The sequence below is a fragment of the Myodes glareolus genome, chromosome 6 (genome assembly GCF_982192425.1).
Source record: "Myodes glareolus chromosome 6, mMyoGla1.1, whole genome shotgun sequence".
Taxonomy (NCBI): Eukaryota; Metazoa; Chordata; class Mammalia; order Rodentia; family Cricetidae; genus Myodes; species Myodes glareolus.
In genome coordinates, this window is record NC_142031.1 from 119,238,393 (window position 1) to 119,249,385 (window position 10,993).

The following is a 10,993-nucleotide window of genomic DNA, read 5'->3' on the forward strand; positions in this document are numbered from 1 at the left end:
ATCCTGTCCTTTCAGAGAAAATCACTTTTGTTTGAAAGTGCCTTAAGCAACTTTCATGCACTCACAAGAAATTCACATGCATTTCTCTGAAAGAGAAGCCTTCTCTTCCAACACTTCAATTCACTGTGCGAAGTGAATGGAGTGTTGCTTCACTTTCTAAATGCTGTCCTTTCAGTGAAAATCACGTTCCTTTGAAATTGCCTTAAGCTACTTACAAGCATTCACCAGAAACTCACATGTGTTTCTCTGAAAGAGAAGCAATCTGTTCCAACACTTCAATTCACTGTGCAAAGTGAATGGAGTGTTGCCTCACTTTTGAAATGCTGTCCTTTCAGAGAAAATCACTTTCCTTTGAAAGTGCCTTAAGCTTCTTGCAAGCATTAGGAAGAAACTCACATGCGTTTCTCTGAAAGAGAAGCATTCTGTTCCAACACTTCAATTCACTGTGCGAAGTGAATGGAGTGCTGCTTCACTTTCTAAATGCTGTCCTTTCAGAGAAAATCACTTTCCTTTGAAAGTGCCTTAAGCTCCTTGCAAGCATTCACAAGAAATACTAATGCGTTTCTATGAAAGACAAGCAGTCTGTTCCAACACTTCAATTCACTGCTCGAAGGTAATGGAGTGTTGCTTCACTTTCTAAATGCTGTCCTTTCAGAGAAAATCACTTTCCTTTGAAAGTGCCTTAAGCTACTGACAAGCATTCAACAGAAACTCACATGCATTTCTCTGAAAGAGAAGCAATCTGTTCCAACACTTCAACTCTGTGCGAAGTGAATGGAGTGTTGCTTCACTTTCTAAATGCTGTCCTTTCAGAGAAAATCACTTTCCTTTGAAAGTGCCTTAAGCAACTTACAAGCATTCAACAGAAACTCCCATGCATTTCTCTGAAAGAGAAGCAGTTTGTTCCAACACTTCAATTCACTGTGCGAAGTGAATGGAGTGTTGCTTCAGTTTCTAAATGCTGTCCTTTCAGAGAAAATCACTTTGTTTGAAAGTGCCTTAAGCTACTTACAAGCATTCACCAGAAACTCACATGCGTTTCTTTGAAAGAGAAGCAGTCTGTTCCAACACTTCAATTCACTGTGGGAAGTGAATGGAGTGTTGCTTCACTTTCTAAATGCTGTCCTTTCAGGGAAAATCACTTTCCTTTGAAAGTGCCTTAAGCTACTTGCAAGCATTAGGAAGAAACTCACATGAGTTTCTCTGAAAGCGAAGCAGTCTGTTCCAACACTTCAATTCACTGTGCGAAGTGAATGGAGTGTTGCTTCACTTTCTAAATGCTGTCTTTTCAGAGAAAATCACTTTCCTTTGAAAGTGCCTTAAGCTACTTGCAAGCATTCACAAGAACACTAATGCGTTTCTATGAAAGAGAAGCAGTCTGTTCCAACACTTCAATTCATTGCGCGAAGGGAATGGAGTGTTGCTTTACTTTCTAAATGATGTCCTTTCAGAGAAAATCACTTTCCTTTGAAAGAGCCTTGAGCTACTTACAAGCATTCAACAGAAACTCACATGCATTTCTCTGAAAGAGAAGCAGTCTGTTCCAACACTTCAATTCACTGTGCGAAGTGAATGGAATGTTACTTTACTTTCTAAATGCTGTCCTTTCAGAGAAAATCACTTTCCTTTGAAAGTGCCTTAAGCTACTTTCAAGCATTCACAGGAAACACAGATGCGTTTCTCTGAAAGAGAAGCAGTCTGTTCCAACACTTCAATTCACTGTGCGAAGTGAATGGAATGTTACTTCAATTTCTAAATGCTGTCCTTCCCGAGAAAATCACGTTCCTTTGAAAATGCCTTAAGCTACTTCCAAGCATTCAACAGAAACTCACATGTGTTTCTCTGAAAGAGAAGCAGTCTGTTCCAACACTTCAATTCACTGTGTGAAGTGAATAGAGTGTTGCCTCACTTTCGAAATGCTGTCCTTTCAGAGAAAATCACTTTCCTTTGAAAGTGCCTTAAGCTACTTACAAGCATTCACAAGAAACTCACATGCGTTTCTCTGAAATAGAAGCAGTCTGTTCCAACACTTCAATTCACTGTGCGAAGTGAATGGAGTGATGCTTCACTTTCTAAATCCTGTCCTTTCAGAGAAAATCACTTTTGTTTGAAAGTGCCTTAAGCAACTTTCAAGTATTCACAAGAAATTCACATGCATTTCTCTGAAAGAGAAGCCATCTCTTCCAACACTTCAATTTACTGTGCGTAGTGAATGGAGTGTTGCTTCACTTTCTAAATGCTGTCCTTTCAGTGAAAATCACGTTCCTTTGAAATTGCCTTAAGCTACTTACAAGCATTCACCAGAAACTAACATGTGTTTCTCTGAAAGAGAAGCAATATGTTTCAACACTTCAATTCACTGTGCAAAGTGAATGGAGTGTTGCCTCACTTTCGAAATGCTGTCCTTTCAGAGAAAATCACTTTCCTTTGAAAGTGCCTTAAGCTACTTGCAAGCATTCACAAGAAACACTAATGCGTTTCTCTGAAAGAGAAGCAGTCTGTTCCAACACTTCAATTCATTGCGCGAAGGGAATGGAGTGTTGCTTTACTTTCTAAATGCTGTCCTTTCAGAGAAAATCACTTTCCTTTGAAAGAGCCTTGAGCTACTTACAAGCATTCAACAGAAACTCACATGCATTTCTCTGAAAGAGAAGCAGTCTGTTCCAACACTTCAATTCACTGTGCGAAGAGAATGGAATGTTACTTCACTTTCTAAATGCTCTCCTTTCAGAGAAAATCACTTTCCTTTGAAAGTGCCTTAAGCTACTTTCAAGCATTCACAGGAAACACACATGCGTTTCTCTGAAAGAGAAGCAGTCTGTTCCAACACTTCAATTCACTGTGCAAAGTGAATGGAGTGTTGCTTCACTTTCTAAATCCTGTCCTTTCAGAGAAAATCACTTTTGTTTGAAAGTGCCTTAAGCAACTTTCAAGCATTCACAACTAATTCACATGCATTTCTCTGAAAGAGAAGCCATCTCTTCCAACACTTCAATTCACTGTGCGAAGTGAATGGAGTGTTGCTTCACTTTCTAAATGCTGTCCTTTCAGTGAAAATCACGTTCCTTTGAAATTGCCTTAAGCTACTTACAAGCATTCACCAGAAACTCACATGTGTTTCTCTGAAAGAGAAGCAATCTGTTCCAACACTTCAATTCACTGTGCAAAGTGAATGGAGTGTTGCCTCACTTTCGAAATGCTGTCCTTTCAGAGAAAATCACTTTCCTTTGTAAGTGCCTTAAGCTTCTTGCAAGCATTAGGAAGAAACTCACATGCGTTTCTCTGAAAGAGAAGCATTCTGTTCCAACACTTCAATTCACTGTGCGAAGTGAATGGAGTGTTGCTTCACTTTCTAAATGCTGTCCTTTCAGAGAAAATCACTTTCATTTGAAAGTGCCTTAAGCTCCTTGCAAGCATTCACAAGAAATACTAATGTGTTTCTATGAAAGACAAGCAGTCTGTTCCAACACTTCAATTCACTGCTCGAAGGGAATGGAGTGTTGCTTCACTTTCTAAATGCTGTCCTTTCAGAGAAAATCACTTTCCTTTGAAAGTGCCTTAAGCTACTGACAAGCATTCAACAGAAACTCACATGCATTTCTCTGAAAGAGAAGCAATCTGTTCCAACACTTCAACTCTGTGCGAAGTGAATGGAGTGTTGCTTCACTTTCTAAATGATGTCCTTTCAGAGAAAATCACTTTCCTTTGAAAGTGCTTTAAGCTACTTTCAAGCATTCACAGGAAGCACACATGCGTTTCTCTGAAATAGAAGCAGTCTGTTCCAACACTTCAATTCACTGTGCGAAGTGAATGGAGTGGTGCTTCACTTTCTAAATCCTGTCCTTTCAGAGAAAATCACTTTTGTTTGAAAGTGCCTTAAGCAACTTTCAAGCATTCACAAGAAATTCACATGCATTTCTCTGAAAGAGAAGCCTTCTCTTCCAACACTTCAATTCACTGTGCGAAGTGAATGGAGTGTTGCTTCATTTTCTAAATGCTGTCCTTTCAGAGAAAATCACGTTCCTTTGAAATTGCCTTAAGCTACTTACAAGCATTCACCAGAAACTCACATGTATTTCTCTGAAAGAGAAGCAATCTGTTCCAACACTTCAATTCACTGGGCAAAGCGAATGGAGTGTTGCCTCACTTTCTAAATACTGTCCTTTCAGAGAAAATCACTTTCCTTTGAAAGTGTCTTAAGCTACTTGCAAGCATTACGAAGAAACTCACATGCGTTTCTCTGAAAGAGAAGCATTCTGTTCCAACACTTCAATTCACTGTGCGAAGTGAATGGAGTGTTGCTTCACTTTCTAAATGCTGTCCATTCAGAGAAAATCACTTTCCTTTGAAATTGCCTTAAGCTACTTGCAAGCATTCACAAGAAACCCTCATGCGTTTCTATGAAAGACAAGCAGTGTGTTCCAACACTTCAATTCACTGCACGAAGGAAATGGAGTGTTGCTTCACTTTTTAAATGCTGTCCTTTCAGAGAAAATCACTTTCCTTTGAAAGTGCCTTAAGCAACTTGCAAGCATTCACAAGAAACTCACATGCGTTTCTCTGAAAGAGAAGCATTCTGTTCCAACACTTTAATTCACAGTGTGAAGTAAATGGAGTGTTGCTTCACTTTCTAAATGCTGTCCTTTCAGAGAAAATCACATTCCTTTGAAAGTGCCTTCAGCTACTTGCAAGCATTAGGAAGAAACTCACATGCGTTTCTCTGAAAGAGAAGCAGTCTGTTCCAACACTTCAATTCACTGTGCGAAGTGAATGGAGTGTTGCTTCACTTTCTAAATGCTGTCCTTTCAGAGAAAATCACTTTCCTTTGAAAGTGCCTTAAGCTACTTACAAGCATTCAACAGAAACTCCCATGCATTTCTCTGAAAGAGAGGCAGTTTGTTCCAACACTTCAATTCACTGTGCGAAGTGAATGGAGTGTTGCTTCAGTTTCTAAATGCTGTCCTTTCAGAGAAAATCACTTTCCCTTGAAAGTGCCTTAAGCTACTTGCAAGCATTCACCAGAAACTCGCATGCGTTTCTTTGAAAGAGAAGCAGTCTGTTCCAACACTTCAATTCACTGTGGGAAGTGAATGGAGTGTTGCTTCAGTTTCTAAATGCTGTCCTTTCAGAGAAAATCACTTTCCTTTGAAAGTGCCTTAAGCTACTTGCAAGCATTAGGAAGAAACTCACATGAGTTTCTCTGAAAGAGAAGCAGTCTGTTCCAACACTTCAATTCACTGTGCGAAGTGAATGGAATGTTACTTCACTTTCTAAATGCTGTCCTTCCGAGAAAATCACGTTCCTCTGAAAAAGCCTTAAGCTACTTCCAAGCATTCACCAGAAACTCACATGTGTTTCTCTGAAAGAGAAGCAGTCTGTTCCAACACTTCAATTCACTGTGTGAAGTGAATAGAGTGTTGCCTCACTTTCTAAATGCTGTCCTTTCAGAGAAAATCACTTTCCTTTGAAAGTGCCTTAAGCTACTTACAAGCATTCACAGGAAACACACATGCGTTTCTCTGAAATAGAAGCAGTATGTTCCAACACTTCAATTCACTGTGCGAAGTGAATGGAGTGATGCTTCACTTTCTAAATCCTGTCCTTTCAGAGAAAATCACTTTTGTTTGAAAGTGCCTTAAGCAACTTTCAAGCATTCACAAGAAATTCACATGCATTTCTCTGAAAGGGAAGCCATCTCTTCCAACACTTCAATTTACTGTGCGTAGTGAATGGAGTGTTGCTTCACTTTCTAAATGCTGTCCTTTCAGTGAAAATCACGTTCCTTTGAAATTGCCTTAAGCTACTTACAAGCATTCACCAGAAACTAACATGTGTTTCTCTGAAAGAGAAGCAATATGTTCCAACATTTCAATTCACTGTGCAAAGTGAATGGAGTGTTGCCTCACTTTCGAAATGCTGTCCTTTCAGAGAAAATCACTTTCCTTTGAAAGTGCCTTAAGCTTCTTGCAAGAATTAGGAAGAAACTCACATGCGTTTCTCTGAAAGAGAAGCAGTCTGTTCCAACACTTAAATTCACTGTGCGAAGTGAATGGAGTGTTGCTTCACTTTGTAAATGCTATCCATTCAGAGAAAATCACTTTCCTTTGAAAGTGCCTTAAGCTACTTACAAGCATTCAACAGAAACTCACATGCATTTCTCTGAAAGAGAAGCAGTCTCTTCCAACACTTCAATTCACTGTGCGAAGTGAATGGAGTGTTGCTTCACTTTCTAAATGCTGTCCTTTCAGAGAAAATCACTTTGTTTGAAAGTGCCTTAAGCTACTTACAAGCATTCAACAGAAACTCACATGCATTTCTCTGAAAGAGAAGCAGTTTATTCCAACACTTCAATTCCCTGTGCGAAGTGAATGGAGTGTTGCTTCACTTTCTAAATGCTGTCCTCTCAGAGAAAATCACTTTCCTTTGAAAGTGCCTTAAGCTACTTACAAACATTCACAAGAAACACTAATGCGTTTCTATGAAAGAGAAGCTGTCTGTTCTAACACTTCAATTCATTGCACGAAGGGAATGGAGTGTTGCTTTACTTTCTAAATGCTGTCCTTTCAGAGAAAATCACTTTCCTTTGAAAGAGCCTTGAGCTACTTACAAGCATTCAACAGAAACTCATATGCATTTCTCTGAAAGAGAAGCAGTCTGTTCCAACACTTCAATTCACTGTGCGAAGTGAATGGAATGTTACTTCTCTTTCCAAATGCTGTCCTTTCAGAGAAAATCACTTTCCTTTGATAGTGCCTTAAGCTACTTTCAAGCATTCACAGGAAACACACAGGCGTTTCTCTGAAATAGAAGCAGTCTGATTCAACACTTCAATTCACTGTGCGAAGTGAATGGAGTGTTGCTTCACTTTCTAAATCTGTCCTTTCAGAGAAAATCACTTTTGTTTGAAAGTGCCTTAAGCAACTTTCAAGCATTCACAAGAAATTCACATGCATTTCTCTGAAAGAGAAGCCTTCTCTTCCAACACTTCAATTCACTGTGCGAAGTGAATGGAGTGTTGCTTCACTTTCTAAATGCTGTCCTTTCAGAGAAAATCACGTTCCTTTGAAACTGCCTTAAGCTACTTACAAGCATTCACCAGAAACTCACATGTGTTTCTCTGAAAGAGAAGCAATCTGTTCCAACACTTCAATTCACTGTGCAAAGTGAATGGAGTGTTGCCTCACTTTCGAAATGCTGTCCTTTTGAGAAAATCACTTTCCTTTGAAAGTGCCTTAAGCTTCTTGCAAGCATTAGGAAGAAACTCACATGCGTTTCTCTGAAAGAGAAGCAGTCTGTTCCAACACTTCAATTCTTTGTGCGAAGTGAATGGAGTGTTGCTTCACTTTCTAAATGCTGTCCTTTCAGAGAAAATCACTTTCCTTTGAAAGTGCCTTAAGCTACTTGCAAGCATTAGGAAGAAACTCACATGCGTTTCTGTAAAAGGAAGCAGTCTGTTCCAACACTTCAGTTCACTGTGTGAAGTGAATGGAGTGTTACCTCACTTTCTAAATGCTGTCCTTTCAGAGAAAATCACTTTCCTTTGAAAGTGCCTTAAGCTACTTGCAAGCATTCACCAGAAACTCACATGTGTTTCTCTGAAAGAGAAGCAGTCTGTTCCAACACTTCAATTCACTGTGCGAAGTGAATGGAGTGTTGCCTCACTTTCCAAATGCTGTCCTTTTAGAGAAAATCACTTTCCTTTGAAAGTGCCTTAAGCTACTTGCAAGCATTAGGAAGAAACACACATGCGTTTCTCTTAAAGAGAAGCAGTCTGTTCCAACACTTCAATTCACTGTGCGAAGAGAATGGAGTGTTGCTTCACTTTCTAAATGCTGTCCTTTCAGAGAAAATCACTTTCCTTTGAAAGTGCCTTAAGCTACTTGCAAGCATTAGGAAGAAACACACATGCGTTTCTCTTAAAGAGAAGCAGTCTGTTCCAACACTTCAATTCACTGTGCGAAGTGAATGGAGTGTTGCTTCACTTTCTAAATTCTGTCCTTTCAGAGAAAATCACTTTTGTTTGAAAGTACCTTAAGCAACTTTCAAGCATTCACAAGAAATTCACATGCATTTCTCTGAAAGAGAAGCCATCTCTTCCAACACTTCAATTCACTGTGCGTAGTGAATGGAGTGTTGCTTCACTTTCTAAATGCTGTCCTTTCAGTGAAAATCACGTTCCTTTGAAATTGCCTTAAGCTACTTACAAGCATTCACCAGAAACTCATATGTGTTTCTCTGAAAGAGAAGCAATATGTTCCAACACTTCAATTCACTGTGCAAAGTGAATGGAGTGTTGCCTCACTTTCGAAATGCTGTCCTTTCAGAGAAAATCACTTTCCTTTGAAAGTGCCTTAAGCTTCTTGCAAGCATTAGGAAGAAACTCACATGCGTTTCTCTGAAAGAGAAGCAGTCTGTTCCAACACTTCAGTTCACTGTGCGAAGTGAATGGAGTGTTGCTTCACTTTGTAAATGCTGTCCTTTCAGAGAAAATCACTTTCCTTTGAAAGTGCCTTAAGCTACTTGCAAGCATTAGGAAGAAACTCACATGCGTTTCTCTGAAAGAGAAGCAGTCTGTTCCAACACTTCAATTCACTGTGCGAAGTGAATGGAGTGTTGCTTCACGTTCTAAATGCTGTCCTTTCAGAGAAAATCACTTTCCCTTGAAAGTGCCTTAAGCTACTTGCAAGCATTCACAAGAAACACTAATGCGTTTTTATGAAAGAGAAGCAGTCTGTTCCAACACTTCAATTCATTGCACGAAGGGAATGGAGTGTTACTTTACTTTCTAAATGCTGTCCTTTCAGAAAAAATCACTTTCCTTTGAAAGAGCCTTGAGCTACTTACAAGCATTCAACAGAAACTCACATGCATTTCTCTGAAAAAGAAGCAGTCTGTTCCAACACTTCAATTCACTGTGCGAAGTGAATGGAGTGTTGCTTCACTTTCTAAACGCTGTCCTTTCAGAGAAAATCACTTTCCTTTGAAAGTGCCTTAAGCTACTTGCAAGCATTAGGAAGAAACTCACATGCGTTTCTCTGAAAGAGAAGCAGTCTGTTCCAACACTTCATTTCAATGTGCGAAGTGAATGGAGTGTTGCTTCACTTTCTAAATGCTGTCCTTTCAGAGAAAATCACTTTCCTTTGAAAGTGCCTTAAGCTACTTACAAGCATTCATCAGAAACTCACATGCATTTCTCTGAAAGAGAAGCAGTCTGTTCAAACACTTCAATTCACTGTGCGAAGTGAATGGAGTGTTGCTTCACTTTCTAAATTCTGTCCTTTCAGAGAAAATCACTTTCCTTTGAAAGTGCCTTAAGCTACTTGCAAACATTCACAAGAAACACTAATGCGTTTCTATGAAAGAGAAGCAGTCTGTTCTAACACTTCAATTCATTGCACGTAGGGAATGGAGTGCTGCTTTACTTTCTAAATGCTGTCCTTTCAGAGAAAATCACTTTCCTTTGAAAGAGCCTTGAGCTACTTACAAGCATTCAACAGAAACTCATATGCATTTCTCTGAAAGAGAAGCAGTCTGTTCCAACACTTCAATTCACTGTGCGAAGTGAATGGAATGTTGCTTCACTTTCCAAATGCTGTCCTTTCAGAGAAAATCACTTTCCTTTGATAGTGCCTTAAGCTACTTTCAAACATTCACCAGAAACTCACATGTGTTTCTCTGAAAGAGAAGCAGTCTGTTCCAACACATCAATTCACTGTGTGAAGTGAATAGAGTGTTGCCTCACTTTCGAAATGCTGTCCTTTCAGAGAAAATCACTTTCCTTTGAAAATGCCTTAAGCTACTTACAAGCATTCACAGGAAACACACATGTGTTTCTCTGAAATAGAAGCAGTCTGTTCCAACACTTCAATTCACTGTGTGAAGTGAATGGAGTGTTGCTTCACTTTCTAAATTCTGTCCTTTCAGAGAAAATCACTTTCCTTTGAAAGTGCCTTAAACTACTTTCAAGCATTCATAAAAAACTCACATGCGTTTCTCTGAAAGAGAAGCAGTCTGTTCCAACAGTTCAATTCTTTGTGCGAAGTGAATGGAGTGTTGCTTCACTTTCTAAATGCTGTCCTTTCAGAGAAAATCACTTTCCTTTGAAAGTGCCTTAAGCTACTTGCAAACATTCACAAGAAACACTAATGCGTTTCTATGAAAGAGAAGCAGTCTGTTCTAACACTTCAATTCATTGCACGAAGGGAATGGAGTGTTGCTTTACTTTCTAAATGCTGTCCTTTCAGAGAAAATCACTTTCCTTTGAAAGAGCCTTGAGCTACTTACAAGCATTCAACAGAAACTCATATGCATTTCTCTGAAAGAGAAGCAGTCTGTTCCAACACTTCAATTCACTGTGCGAAGTGAATGGAATGTTACTTCACTTTCCAAATGCTGTTCTTTCAGAGAAAATCACTTTCCTTTGATAGTGCCTTAAGCTACTTTCAAGCATTCACAGGAAACACACATGCGTTTCTCTGAAATAGAAGCAGTCTGATCCAACACTTCAATTCACTGTGCGAAGTGAATGGAGTGTTGCTTCACTTTCTAAATCCTGTCCTTTCAGAGAAAATCACTTTTGTTTGAAAGTGCCTTAAGCAACTTTCAAGCATTCAACAGAAACTCACAAGCATTTCTCTGAAAGAGAAGCAATCTGTTCCAACACTTCAATTCACTGTGCGAAGTGAATGGAGTGTTGCTTCACTTTCTAAATGCTGTTCTTTCAGAGAAAATCACGTTCCTTTGAAATTGCCTTAAGCTACTTACAAGCATTCACCAGAAACTAACATGTGTTTCTCTGAAAGAGAAGCAATATGTTCCAACATTTCAATTCACTGTGCAAAGTGAATGGAGTGTTGCCTCACTTTCGAAATGCTGTCCTTTCAGAGAAAATCACTTTCCTTTGAAAGTGCCTTAAGCTTCTTGCAAGCATTAGGAAGAAACTCACATGCGTTTCTCTGAAAGAGAAGCAGTCTGTTCCAACACTTAAATTCAC